Source organism: Lithobates pipiens, unplaced genomic scaffold (genome assembly GCF_037356315.1).
Source record: "Lithobates pipiens isolate NorthernLeopardFrog02 unplaced genomic scaffold, aLitPip1_a1.2 Scaffold_27, whole genome shotgun sequence".
Taxonomy (NCBI): domain Eukaryota; kingdom Metazoa; phylum Chordata; class Amphibia; order Anura; family Ranidae; genus Lithobates; species Lithobates pipiens.
The window spans coordinates 50265630-50280433 of NW_027507788.1; positions in this window are offsets into that span (position 1 = coordinate 50265630).

The following is a 14804-nucleotide window of genomic DNA, read 5'->3' on the forward strand; positions in this document are numbered from 1 at the left end:
CGAACGTCGGGCGTTCGCACATTCAGCGAATACTGAATGTTATGGGCCGTTCATGCCAAATTTGTGTGGCGCTCACGGCCCACAATGCACGGCGCCATCGCAGTCCATTGCTGGTTCATGATTGGCCAAGCATGCACTGTGACCCCACATGCTTGGCCAATCACAGCGCCGGCAGTGAGGAGAGCCATAATTGGCCACAGACAGGATGCTTCTGGCCAATTATAGCTCAGGAGGTTTAGTACATGCCCCACACTATATATTGTGTAGTGTTTTCCGGCGTGCAGGGAGAGAAGGATAGGCAGGGAAAGTTTGTTCTTTTCTAAGGCATCTGCAGGAGTTAGTGGGTGTTGTGTGCCTCCAGCACAGTATATACCGTATATACTCGAGTATAGGCCGACCCGAGTATAAGCCGAGGCCCCCAATTTACCCCCAAAAAACTGGGAAACCTATTGACTTGTGTATAAGCCGAGGGTGAGATATGCCTGTCCATCCCTGTGTGTGTCCGTCCATCCCTGTGTGTCCGTCCATCCCTGTGTGTCCGTCCATCCCTGTGTGTCCGTCCATCCCTGTGTGTGTGTCCATCCATCCATCCCTGTGTGTGTGTCCATCCATTCCTGTGTGTGTGTCCATCCATCCATCCCTGTGTGTGTGCGTCCATCCATCCATCCATCCCTGTGTGTGTGTGTGTGTGTGTGTGTGTGTGTCCATCCATCCATCCATCCCTGTGTGTGTGTGTGTGTCCATCCATCCGTGTGTGTGTGTGTGTGTGTGTGTGTGTGTGTGTGTGTGTGTGTGTGTGTCCGTGCAGCCTTGTGTGTCCAGCCTACCTGTGTCCCGAGCGGTGCCGTCCGGTCCCGTCCCGAGCCTCCGTGTCGTCCCGTCCTGAGCCTCCGTGTCGTCCCGTCCCGAGCCTCCGTGTCGTCCCGTCCCGAGCCTCCGTGTCGTCCCGTCCCGAGCCTCCGTGTCGTCCCATGCCAGGATCGCCGCTCTTCGTCGGCGCCCTGGCGGCCATTCCCCTGTTCAAAAGCCCCGCCTCCGCCTGTGATAGGCAGAACACTCAATTTCCCAGCAGTCAGTGTTCCGCCTATCACGGACATCGGCTCATCCTCGGATGAGCCGATGTCCGTGATAGGCGGAACACTGACTGCTGGGAAATTGAGTGTTCCGCCTATCACAGGCGGAGGCGGAGGCGGAGGCGCGGCTTTTGAAAGGTAGAATGGCCACTGTCTGTCTGCTCGACACGCTGTTCGGGCAGTCAGACAGCGGTGACTCGAGTATAAGCCGAGGGGGGCACTTTCAGCCTCAAAAAAGAGGCTGAAAATCTCGGCTTATACTCGAGTATATACGGTACCTGTATCTATCCTTTATTGCCGTTGTTCTCTAATACAGCCACTTGCAGGAGTTAGTGGGTGTTGTGTGCCTCCAGCACAGTATACACCTGTATCTACCCTTTATTGCTGTTGTTCTCTAATACAGCCATCTGTAGGAGTTAGTGGGTGTTGTGTGCCTCCAGTGCAGTATACATCTGTATCTACCCTTTATTGCTGTTGTTCTCAAATACAGCCATCTGCAGGAGTTAGTGGGTGTTGTGTGCCTCCAGCACAGCACAATATACACTTGTATCTACCCTTTATTGCTGTTGGTCTCAAATACAGCCATCTGCAGTAGTTAGTGGGTGTTGTGTGCCTCCAGCACAGCACAGTATACACCTATATCTACCCTTTATTGCTGGTGTTCTATAATAAAGGCATCTGCAGGAATTAGTGGTTGTTGTGTACCTCCAGCACAGTATAAACCTGTATCTACCATTTATTGCTGTTGTTCTCCAATACAGCCATCTGCAGTAGTTAGTGGGTGTTGTGTGCCTCCAGCACAGCACAGTATACACCTGTATCTACCCTTTATTGCTGTTGTTCTATAATAAAGGCATCTGCAGGAGTTAGTGGGTGCTGTGTGCCTCCAGCACAGCATAGTATACACCTGTATCTACTCTTTATTGCTGTTGTTCTTTAATACAGCCATCTGCAGGAGTTAGTGGGTGTTGTGTGCCTCCAGCGCAGTATACACCTGTATCTAACCTTTATTGCTGGTGTTCTATCATACAGGCATCTGCAGGAGTTTGTGGGTGTTGTGTGCCTCCAGCATAATATATACTACCCAATTGCTGGTTTTCCCATCTCCCTGCAGGCCATTACTATGTCTTTACATCATGCCAAAAACTTGGTAGAGTGGATGACCAAGCCCTCTTCATCCTCCTCATCCTCTCTCACCCAGGCTCAGGGTACTAGCAAAGCAGCTGCCAACGCATCCTCTTCCCTCGTCTCAATGTCATCATCAGTCACTCCTTCCATAGACCCACCATGTCCTCCTGAGGAGTTCCCCGAACTGTTTGAGCACAGTGTTGGGTACATGCTCCATGAGGATGCCCAGCATTTTTAAGGCTCTGATGATGATACCCAGCTAGAGGAAGGAAGTAGCGTGAGCGCTGAGAGAGGGGATGCTCAAGAAGCACAGCAATCTGGCAGTCATGTTCCACCAGCTGCAGCATACTGCCAGGCTTGCTCCAGTGATGAAGAGGGAGGGGATGATGAGGTCACTGACTCCACGTGGGTGCCTGATAGGAGAGAGGAGGAGGAGGAGGCACATCTCCAATGAGGCAGGATGCCCTCCGGGGGCCAGCTTAGGGGCAGCACACTGACTGAATTACACCGCAGAGCTACACCTGTGCAGGGCGCTGCCTCTGCACGTTATTCCAAAAGTTCTGTGGTGTGGGCCTTTTTTGAGACGAGTGCATCAGATCGCACCACTACTATTTGCAACATATGTCTCAAGCGTATCTCGTGTGGCCAAAATATCAGCCGCTTGGGCACCACATGCTTGACCAGACATATGTTGACCTGCCATGCAGCTCATTGGCAAGCGTACCTTAGAGACCCACACCAAAGAACGAAGCGGACATCTCCTTGCTCCTCATCAGCTGGGATCTCCAACCCCACTAGACCTTCAGTCCTCTCTGAAACTTGCACTGAGAGGAATGAAGGTGTTGAATTAGGTGTGTCGCAGCCAAGTCCATGTGGGCACTCTGCTAGCAGTACACCCACGTCCGATTGTAGCAGGCAAATTTCCCTGCCCCAGCTGCTGGACTGTCGAAAGAAGTTCACTCCCAGCCATCCACATGCCCAGCAGTTGAATCCTAGCTTGGCTAAATTGCTAGCACTTCAACTGCTGCCTTTTCAGTTGGTAGACTCGGCCCCCTTGGGTGAGTTTGTGTAATGTGCGGTTCCTCAGTGGTAGGTCCCCAACACACCACTCTTTCTCATGGAAGGCGATTCCGGCTCTCTACCGGCATGTGGAAGGCTATGTCCTTGCCTCGCTGGACAGGGGCGGTCAGCGGTAAGGTGCATATTACCGCCGACTTATGGTCCAGCAGGCGTGGACAGGGACGTTACCTATTTTTCACTGCCCATTAGGTCACTCTTCTGGCAGCTGGGAAGGATGCAGGATAAGGTGCAGTAGTGTTGGAGGTTGTTTTGCCACCACGCCTCCAAAATGCTACTACTGGTTGTGACACACCTCTCTCCTCCACCCCCTCCTCTTCTTCTTCCTCCATGGCCTCTTCCAGTGCTCTGTCCTTGGAACCAGCGGTGCTCTGTAGGCGTTCAAGGGGCTACGCAAGTATGCAGGCAAAAAGATTCCATGCCGTGCTTGCACTGGTTTGTTTGGGGGACAGGAGCCACACTGGGGCAGATATTTTGCAGGGGCAGGCCGAGAGGTGGTTGACACTATGCCAGCTTAAGCCAGGAATGGGGGTTTGTGACAATGGCACCAACCTCCTCTCCGCCCTCCGACAGGGACAACTGACTCATGTGCCCTGTGTGGCTCAACATCCTTAACCTGGGGGTACAGTGGTTCTTGGGCAGGTACCCGGGCTTACAGGATGTCCTGAGGCAGGCCAGGAAAGTCTGTGTGCATTTACGCCGATCATTTAATGCCAGTGCTCATCTGGCTGAGCTCCAAATGGAGTTGAACCTGCCCAAGAACCGCCGTATATGTGACATGTCCACCAGGTGGAACTCAACGTTGGCCATGCTGCAGCGGCTGCACATGCAGCAGAGGGCCATCAATGAGTACCTGTGCAACTATGGCACCAGCACAGGGTCAGGGAAGCTCAGTTTTTTCTCACCATGCCAGTGGGGCATGATCAGGGATGCATGCACTGTCCTGTCCCCATTTGAGGAGGCCACAAGGATGGTGAGCAGTGACAGTACATGCATCAGTGACACTGTACCTCTTGTCCACCTCTTGGAGCATACGCTACATGGAATAATGGACAGGGCACTTGAGGCAGAACAGAGGCAGGAAGAGGAGGACTTCCTTTCCTCTCAAGGTCCCCTTTATCCAGAAAGTGTTCCTGCTGTCCCACCCATCACACAGGAAGAGGAGGAGGAGGATTGTGTCAGCGTGGAGGTGGAGCCTGGCACTCAGTATCAGCAGCAGCAGTCTTTTAGGGATGATTTACAGTCCCAAGAAACCTGTGGACTTCTACGTGACTGGGAGGAGGTGGCTGCGGATCATGTTGTCCTTAGTAACCCAGAGGACTCCGGACCGAATGACTCAGCTAACCTACGCTGCATGGCCTCCCTGATCCTGCAAAGCCTACAGAAGGATCCTCGTATTCTTTGGATCAAGGAGAGGGACCATTACTGGCTGGCCACTCTCCTTGATTCACGGTACAAGGGTAAGGTTGCGGACCTTATCTTGCCATTGCATAGGGAGCAGAGGATGAGACATCTTCGGGAGGCCTTGTAGAAAGGTCTGTGCAATGCGTTCCCAGAGACTGGGAGGTTCCAAACTCCTGGTCCTGGACAACATGTTGCTGAGGTTTCGGTCAGTCACCTGAGGAACGGTGGAGAAGGTGGCCATCTGACTGATACATTCAGACAATTTTTTAGTCCGCAGCCCCAAGGTATGATTGGCTCCAGCAACCATCGCCAGCGTTTGATTTACATGGTGCAGGAATACCTAGGGGCAAGGTCAGACTTGGACACCTTTCCCACCAAAAATCCTCTGGCTTACTGGGTCTTGAGGATGGCCAGAGCTTACACAGTATGCAATTGAGCTACTGGAATGTCCAGCAATCAGCGTTCTTTCGGAACGTACCTTCAGTGCTGCTGGTGGCTTTGTAACCGATCACAGGGTGCGCCTGTCCACCAACTTGGTTGATCAACTGACCTTCATAAAGATGAATCAGTCTTGGATCACCACCAGCTACCAAGCACCTGAAGCTGATGTAACTGAATATTTTTTTTTGAAATGGCACATCCCTTCAAGACTGTCTATGCTGATGCTGAGTGACTGTCCTGTTATGTTGACTGACTATCCTCTTCCTCCTTAATGATCCCGCTGATATCTTGGAAGAACATTTTTGGTTCTGGTTGATGCCACCAGCCCAATTTTTCAGCCCCTGTTTAACAGGGGTGTGTAATTACAATTTTTTATGCAATGCTTTGCAGCAGGGCTCATTCCTGCACTCCAGATAGAGTATATGGGAGAGGTTGCAGTGTCGTGACACCAGCACCAGTGCCTAAGGCCCAACTTTTCAGCCCCTGTTTAACAGGGGCATGTAATTACAATTTTTAATGCAATGCTTTGCAGCAGGGATCATTCCTGCACTCCAACTACAGTATCTGGGAGAGGTTACGGTGTTGTGGCACCAGCACCAGTGCTTAAGGCCCAATTTTCCAGCCCCTGTTTAACAGGGGCGTGTAATTACAATTTTTAATGCAATGCTTTGTAGCAGGTCTCTTTCCTGCACTCCAACTAGAGTATATGGTAGAGGTTGCAGTGTATAGGCTAAATTTTTCAGCCCCTGTTTAACAGGGGCATGTTATACAATTTTTGATGTAATGCTTTGCAGCAGGGCTCATTCCTGCACTCCAACTAGAGTATCTGGGAGAGGTTGCATTGTCATAGCACCAGCAAGCAATGCCTAAGGCCCAATTTTTCAGCCTCTGTTTAACAGGGGCATGTAATTACAGTTCTTGATATAATATTTCACAGCAGGGCCCGTTCCTGTGCCCATCGAGAGTAACTGTGAGGACTTATAGTGTTGTGACATCAGCAACACCACCACAACCACCAAAGGCCCAATTTTTCTACCACTGTTCAACAATGGCATGTAATTACAATTCTTGATATAATCATTCACAGCAGGGAGTCACTTTGAGAACTTACAGTGTTGTGGAAACACCAACACCTTAGGACCCCATTTCTGCAGAGCATATAGGTCAGACCCCTACATTCAAACATCCAACTTACAAACGTCTCCTACTTACAAACAGAAGTAGACAACAGGAAGTGAGATGAAAAAAGACGGAGGGCAAAAAAAATTATACAGGGGTGATAACCCTTCCCTATGTTTTCCAAAAAGCTTAAAAATAGATTTTTTTGACTGGAGCTACACTGTAAATGTACCAGTTCAAAATTACAAACAGATTCTACTTAACAAAACAAAACTACACAGTCCCTGTCTTGTTTGCACCGCCTGTCTACTACTGTTCTGAGTATACAGGGCCTGGGGGCCCCACGCCTTTCCATTTTTTAATATGGGTATGGGGTTCCCCTTAATATCTTGATTATCTGTGAAAAGGTTGTGTGTGGCAGATAAGAGGTGAGGTTGGGGATTCACTTGACTGCAGAGTGTTTTGAAAGGGGTGAGTGGTCTTGAGCACTTGGAGTCTTTGTCTAAGGATGCAGATAGTGGGCAAGTAGTATGTATGTCCATGGTGAAATAGGCGGTTTTCCCATTTAGGTAGAAATTTGGGAGGCAGTGAGAATTTTCCCCTGGTGGAAGAATTGGTGGGTTCTGATATAGTCTTGTGGGAAATTTTCATCAAGGAAGTGGTTGTGCAGATTTAGTTTCACTGAAGTTAATTGGCTTGGGATGGAAGATAAGTTAGTTTGAGAACAAGTTTTGCTGAAGCAAGACTTTGTAATATGTCTATATCTTTGTGGCCATTTATTGGATACTACTGAGAACCTAAAAGTAGTGATAGAAATTGTGACTCACCTTAATAAACGGTTTAAAGTGTATGTCTGGGTAACAAAAAATGCAGTACTGTGATGCATCTGTTATGCAACAACAGCTTTTAAATATAACTGGAGCTTTGTACTAGGACATCATATTTAATTTAGTTTAACACTCATGTTCAGAACGTAATGTGTATGACTGGGAAAATAATAATAATAAAAAAAATTGACATTACTTTCTGTACTGCATGCACATTTCTGTTCTATTTTAACTCTTTACAAGCACAGCAAGAACAGAAAAATACCTGTTATTCCTGCCAGAAATCCAATGTGCTCCTAATTTACTATGTGAGCTGACAACCCTTTCTCTACTGCTCTGAAGTCCCAAGCAATGTCATCAGCCCTGCTCAATCCTCCCCTGCTGGACCACAGAAATCCCCATCTTCATGTCATCTTAAAGGCTGCTGTTGCCTAACAGACCCATTAGTGACATGTGAATGGTGTTTTGATTCCTTCTTCCTCATGTTCTTCTGCACCCTCTACCACTGTCTATGAAAAATATGCCCTTTATGTATTCATTTTTACCTCTCCATTACTGGCCAACATGACAATCTAAATGGCAATTGTTTTAACTGTTACATAAAATAATTTTAACAGCTGTTGCAAAATTGTTACAAGAAAATTGCTTTGAGTTAATATTACACATGAATGAAAAGCAAATTGCACAAATAGCAGGAAAGTACTCTGTGAGAGTGGGTAACATATGTTGTTTAATCAGCCAAATCTCCAGCACCATAATATTGTTATGCCCCTGGGACAATTGTTTAAAAAACTTTTAATAAGACATCAGTGCCAGCTAAACCCAAAGGAAGCTGTCATGTTTTATGCAGAGCCAATGAGTGATCAAACGTTTTACAGTTCAGAGATAGGCTACAACAAAATCATCAGTTTTTTCTTGTTTTCAGAAAAATATTTCAAGAGTAAAACCTAGCCTACAAGTATATCTTTATTGGAAAAAATGTCTTTATGTTTCTGCAATGCCCTACTTTTACATAAATAATGGCAAAGATAAGGGTAAGTCAACCTATAGACGGTGCAAATGTCTCTCTTGCACCACCAACACAGACAGTGCTGACAGGGGGCGATCAATTGTCTTCTCCCAGCAGAGGCGGCCAGGGGAAGCCACCCTGATGGGAGAAGACTGTGATTAACGCTAGTGGCCATAGCAGCCACTTGCGATAAAACGATGTGAATCCATCAGGCTGGATGTACCCAAGTTGATTGATCGATTAACTTGGTACATTCAGCTTGCCCACCACTTGCCGACCACCTAACTGGGAAAATACGTCATTAATTGATGGTAAATACTGGGGTTATAGCTGCAGCTAGATGGCATAACCTCAGTAATTTATTTTTCCTTAGGCAGCAGTCTTTCAGATACAAGTGGTCCCTGAGGCAGATTCACCATGGGATCACTTTTAGAAGCCGCAGGAGAGGGTTCCCCCTCCCATCGCTTCCTAGTGGTTCCCAGGCTTACGTTACTGATCGCTGAGCCTGGAAATCATCAGGTGCCAGCAGTGTCTTGCCATAGATATAAGTGATGGCAAAATGACTACCGCTCATCTCTATGCCCTTGGAGGACCAGAGCAATATTATGACATCACGTCTGGTTCTCAGACCATGTACACTTTTTTTTCTTTAAAGGGGCCTTTGAAAAAGTAATGAGAGCGGTGACGCAACGTGTCAAGGAGGAGCCAGGTGTCATTGTCATCACTTCCGGTTGCGGCTGAGACTGGACATACCCTGTGTTTACAGCGCTAAAAGTTCTGCTTAACTGTAAGTGTTTTTATGGATTAATACAATTGTTGTTTATACATACTACACATTGAAGCCCCTTCTCTTCTCTGCCTTGTTATTGGTGTATGACTATGGATACCGATGATTTATGTTGATACTTGATGGGCTGAATTATGAGGAGTGGATAAGAGAATAACAGCCAGTATTGCATATAGCGCCATATGGTCTTCAGTGGCCACCATTGGAGGAGTGGATCAGAGAATTAACAGCCAGTATTATATATGCAGCATCATATGGCCTTCAGTGGCCGCTCTTGGAGGTGAGAGGCTGGGGGAAATAAGGGGCACACCCCGGATCACTTTTGAGCACAAAGCATCAGTGGATTTGCACTATTTGAAGTGGATTGCACTACAGTTTATTGTACTCACTTATGAGGATGCTTATTTTAATTAAATTTTCTTTATATCAGTTTTGGGACTGGATATAATATTTATTTGAGGCTCACATTATTGAATATTTAATCAGTTTGATACACGGATATACTTTGGAAAATATTTGCTACCTCATTAGCATACTGCACTTTACTTAAAAAAAAATTTGCACAATATTTTGGTATACGTTAGCACTTTTTCAAGCATTTTTGCACGTTTGCACTTTTATCACTACTTGCACTTTATTATTAATGTTATGTACTGTATTTGGATGATTACATTTTTTATTGATATTGTATTTAAAGGTTTACTAGAGCTGAGGTAGCGCCACATATTTATTTTTTTGTTTCACAAAGTTTTATTAGGTGAATATGTAAATACATTACATTGTAATACACAAAAAGAAGAAAACATTCAAACTTGTTCACAATAAAAATTTAGATGAGTTAAATTATACAATATGATGAATTGACATTGTAGTTAAGAACAAAACTGTTGGTCTAAGATGATATCTCATATGTGTTTCACCAATTTTAATACAGATGAGACTATTATTCAATTTAACACATTCTTTTTTTTTTCTTTGGATAATGAGAGAGAATAGGGGTAAAGTACTGTAAGTGGGGGGAAAAAAGGGGAGAGAGAGGGCGAAGATTGTATGGTTGTAGGATCAGGACTTTTAATGTACTTGTTTTCCCCCAGCCTTCCTGCGCCACATATTATTTATCATTAGTTTCTGAAAAACTGTTGTGCTGTGTAACAGAAAAAAAAATATTTTTTATTTCTATGGTATCTGCTGAAAAAAATATATACTGTTTAGGGGGTTCTAAGTAGTTTTCTAGCAAAAAAATATAGATTTTTATTTGTAAATAACAAATGTCAGAAAAAGCGTGAGACCTTAAGTGGTTAATGGTTAAAATCCTTGAACCATGTATGCCGGTCCAACTCTGTCACCAAGAACAATGGAATATGAGAGCTCTTATCAAAAATGTTGCACCCTCTACAGCACACATGTGAGATATGCATACATGATGAAGCATTTGTTCTCTTTTCTCTTGACAATATAGAAAGACATTTTTCAATGTTTTGGCAAAACTGCATCTAGAAATTAACCCTTTCAGATCATAGGTATGTTTATAAGACATGAGCCAAATATAGAAAGTGATACTCAAATGTAGACTGTTGCTTGCATGCACATTGTAAGACATCGGGTACATACCTTTTGCATGTTTAGGTTGAATTATACCATCATCACTTACCTATCTAATTATTACAAAGAACTGTAGTATTTAAGGAAGGCAAGATTTTTTCTGTAAGGATAACTATAAATAAGAAACAGATAATACAGAAGATAATTGCAAGGCATGCAGTTAAAAATAAAAAAACAAACAAACAAAAAAAGTAAATTGCAAAGGAATCCCATATTTTCCTCAAACAAAGCTGCTTGTCAGGTAAGTTTTATTGAGTTTTTCCAGAATTAAAAAAAATAAAAATAAAAATAAAAATCAGACAAAAAAAAGTACAAGTACTAAATATGTCAGACATTTGGAACAATGTACAAAGAAAAAAAGTTGTCAGGCAAGGATAACATGGAATATCCAATACAGTAAATATGTATTTCCCAGAATCATTCTTCTGGGGGAAGCTGATGAGACCCATCTCCTAGAAAATTTACAGGCAAAATGGAGTGCTGTGCAACAACATCTGTGATATATTGGTCTAAAGCTGAAGTATTGAAATACCCAAGTAAAACACATGAAATAAGAAAATGATTTATGGTACATGTGGAGATATGCACAAATGATATTACTAGCCAATAATGAACATAAATATTCATTAGGAATGTAAATTAAATAAAATTGTATCAAATTATTAAAAATGCATGGCACATAAAGAAAATGCATGGTACAAGGAAATCATATATGGTGTATATAGAGATATAGACAAATTATGTAAACAAATTACCTTTAATTAATTAATAATACATGTATAAACTCATTGGGAGCCAATTAATTGATAAATCATGCTAAATGTATCAGGTCATTAGGAATGTATCAATTAATTAAAAACACAAGAACATAAGCACGATGGGAACAAAAAAGGTTTTATAGTATATATTGGAGATGTAATAGAATAGAGAACACCCGTACTGATGGAAACAAGGGTGCATACACGATGGCATTAATTGACATAAAACCAACATGGGGGGGATAGATAAGGAGAGGGAAGCAGTCTAGAGGATCGTGTGTACATATAACTCCCCACTAGGGATGAGCTTCGAGTCAAACTCATGTTCGGCTCGAACATTGCCTGTTTGCCTGTTCAGTGAACAGTGAACAATTTGGGGTGTTTGCGGCAAATTCAAAAAGCCGCGCAACACCCTGTACAAGTCTATGGGAGAAATCTAAAGTGCTAATTTTAAAGGTTAATATGCAAGTTATTGTCCTAAAAAGTGTTTGGGGACCTGGGTCCTGCCCCAGGGGACATGTATCAATGGAAAAAAAGTCTTAAAAACTGCAGTTTTTTCAGGAGCAGTGATTTTAATAATGCTTAAAGTGAAACAATAAAAGTGTAATATTCCTTTAAAATTTGTACCTGGGGGTGTCTATAATATGCCTGTGAAGGGGCGCATGTTTCCCTTGCTTAGAAGTGTCCCTGCACAAAGTGTAATTTCTGCAGGAAAAAAAGTAATTTAATCATGGCTATAATGAATTGTCGGCTCCCCGTAATACAGAGAACAGTCATTGAAAGTCATTGATAAAAAAAAAAAAGCGTGGGGTTCCCCCAAATTCAATTACCAGGCCCTTCAGGTCTGGTATGGATATTAAGGGGAACCCCGCTTCAAGTTTAGAAAAAAAATGACGTGGGGGTTCCCCCTAAATATCCATACCAGACCGTATGGATTTTAAGGGGAACTCCACGCCAAATTTAACAAAAATTGGCGTGGAGTTCCCCCTAGAAATCCATAGCAGACCCTTTATCCGAGCACGCAACCTGGCAGGCTGCAGGAAAAGAGGGGGGATGAGAGAGTGCCCCCCTCTGAACGTACCAGGCCACATGCTCTCAACATTGGGAGGATGCTTTGGGGGTCTGTGACCCCTCAAAGCACCTTGTCCCCATGTTGATGAGGAGAAGGGCCTCATCCCCACAACCCTGGCCAGTGGTTGTGTGGGTCTGCGGGTGGGAGCTTATCAGAATCTGGAAGCCCCCTTTAACAAGGGGACCCCCAGATACCAGCCCCCCTGTTTGAAATGGTAAGGGGGTACAAAAGTACCCCTACCATTTCACAAAGAATGTGTAACAGAATGTTAAAAAAGACACACACACCGCTGAAAAAGTCATTTATTAAAAATAAAAAAAAATAAAAAAAAGATTCCAGCGGTGGTAATCCACTCTTGCTATCCAGCGACAGATGATCATCTCTCCTTGGTCCAGCGATGGCTGATCTGATCCAGCGACGGGTGATCTCTCCCTCCAGCGCAGCACAGTACATCCTTCCTCTGTCTCCACTGGCGGAGACATTGCGGGGATCCCAGCAGCCTGACATTTCTTATATGAGGAATGACGTGTGGATGACCCCACCCCCCTCTAATGTAACACAGGTTTCCGTTACATCAGAGGGGGGCTGGGTCACCCACACGTCATTGGGGAAGCCAGGCTTCCCCACTTGCGTCAGAGGGGGGCGGGGTCAGGTGAAGGGTGGCCCAGCCCTCCTCATATAAGAAATGTCAGGCTTCCGGGATCCCTGCAGTGACTCTGCCAGTGGAGACAGAGGATGGATGGACTGCACTGCGCTGGAGGGAGAGATCACCCATCGCTGGATCAGATCAGCCATCGCTGGACCCCGGAGAGATGATCCATCGCTGGATAGCAAGAGTGGATTACCACCGCTTTTAATAAAGGACTTTTTCAGTGGTGTGTCTGTCTTTTTTAACATTCTTGTACACTTTCTTTGTGAAATGGTAGGGGTACTTTTGTACCCCCTTACCATTTCAAATGGGGGGGCAGGGATCTAGGGGTCCCCTTGTTAAAGGGGCTTCCAGATTCTGATAAGCCCCCCCACCCACAGAACCCCACAACCACCAACCAGGGTTGTGGGGATGAGGCCCTTGTCCTCATCAACATGGGGACAAGGTGCTTTGAGGGGTCACAGACCCCCAAAGCATCCTCCCAATGTTGAGGGCATGTGGCCTGGTGTGGTTCAGGAGGGGGGCCGCTCTCTCGTCCCCCCCTCTTTTCCTGTGGCCTGCCAAGTTGTGTGCTTGAATAAAGGGTCTGGTATGGATTTTTAGGGGGAACTCCACACCATTTTTTTTTTTAATTTGGCGTGGAGTCCCCCTTAAAATCCAAACCAGACCTGAAGGGTCTGGTATGGATATTTAGGGGGAACACCGTGTCATTTTTTTTTAAATTTGACGCAGGATTCCCCGTAATATCCATACCAGACCTGAAGGGCTTGGTAATTGATTTTGGGGGAAACCCACGCTTTTTTTTTTTTTATCAATGACTTTCAATGACTGTTCTCTGTATTATGGGGAGCCGACAATTCATTATAGCCGCGAGTGATTTTAAATGACTTTTTCCTGCAGAAAATTACACTTTGCGCAGGGACAGTTCTAAGCACGGAAAACATGCGCCCCTTTACAGGCATACTATAGACACCCCCCAGGTACGAAATTTAAAGGAATATTACACTTTTATTGTTTCACTTTAAGCATTATTAAAATCACTGCTCCTGAAAAAACACCCATTTTTAAAACTTTTTTTTGCATTGATACATGTCCCCTGAGGCAGGACCCAGGTCCCCAAACACTTTTTAGGACAATAACTTGCATATTAGCCCTTAAAATTAGCACTTTAGATTTTGAACGTTCGAGTCCCATAGACTTTAATAGGGTTCTAAAGTTCACAAGAAATTTAGGTCTGGTCGCAGGTTCTGGTGAGAACCGAACCGGGGGGTGTTCGGCTCATCCTTACTCTCCACTAAGGTCCCAAAGTGCAAGAGTATCCAGCATAAAAATCCAAAATGTACCCAGGGATACATTTAATAACTAATACCCTAAGGACACTGGGATATTTATCATGATGTGTAAGACAATGCCTGGACATGCCGTATATGGGTGTATCGATTCTCCACAGTTCTCCTATGCTTTTCAAAATGGGCACAGGGGACCTAATTGCCCTAACATAAGTGGATGAGCAGGTAAGGAACTCCTTTAAAAAAAATATTTGTCTTTGAAGGTAAGTGAAGGAGTGGTGGCAATGACTGATATAAGGATAAAGTTTATCATCTCAGCGCAGCATATACCAAAACATTAGGAAATATAGTTGCCTTAAGCCCCATACACACTATCAGATTGTCTGCTGATTTTTTCCTTCAGATTTACCAAAACCATGTAGTAGAAGGGCCTGCCTGATTACATACAAACTGAAACTCCTAAGGTTTAAACTCATATTACATGGTTTTGGTAAATCTGAAGGAGAAAATCAGCAGAAAATCTGATAGTGTGTATGGGGCTTAAGGCAACTATATTTCCTAATGTTTTG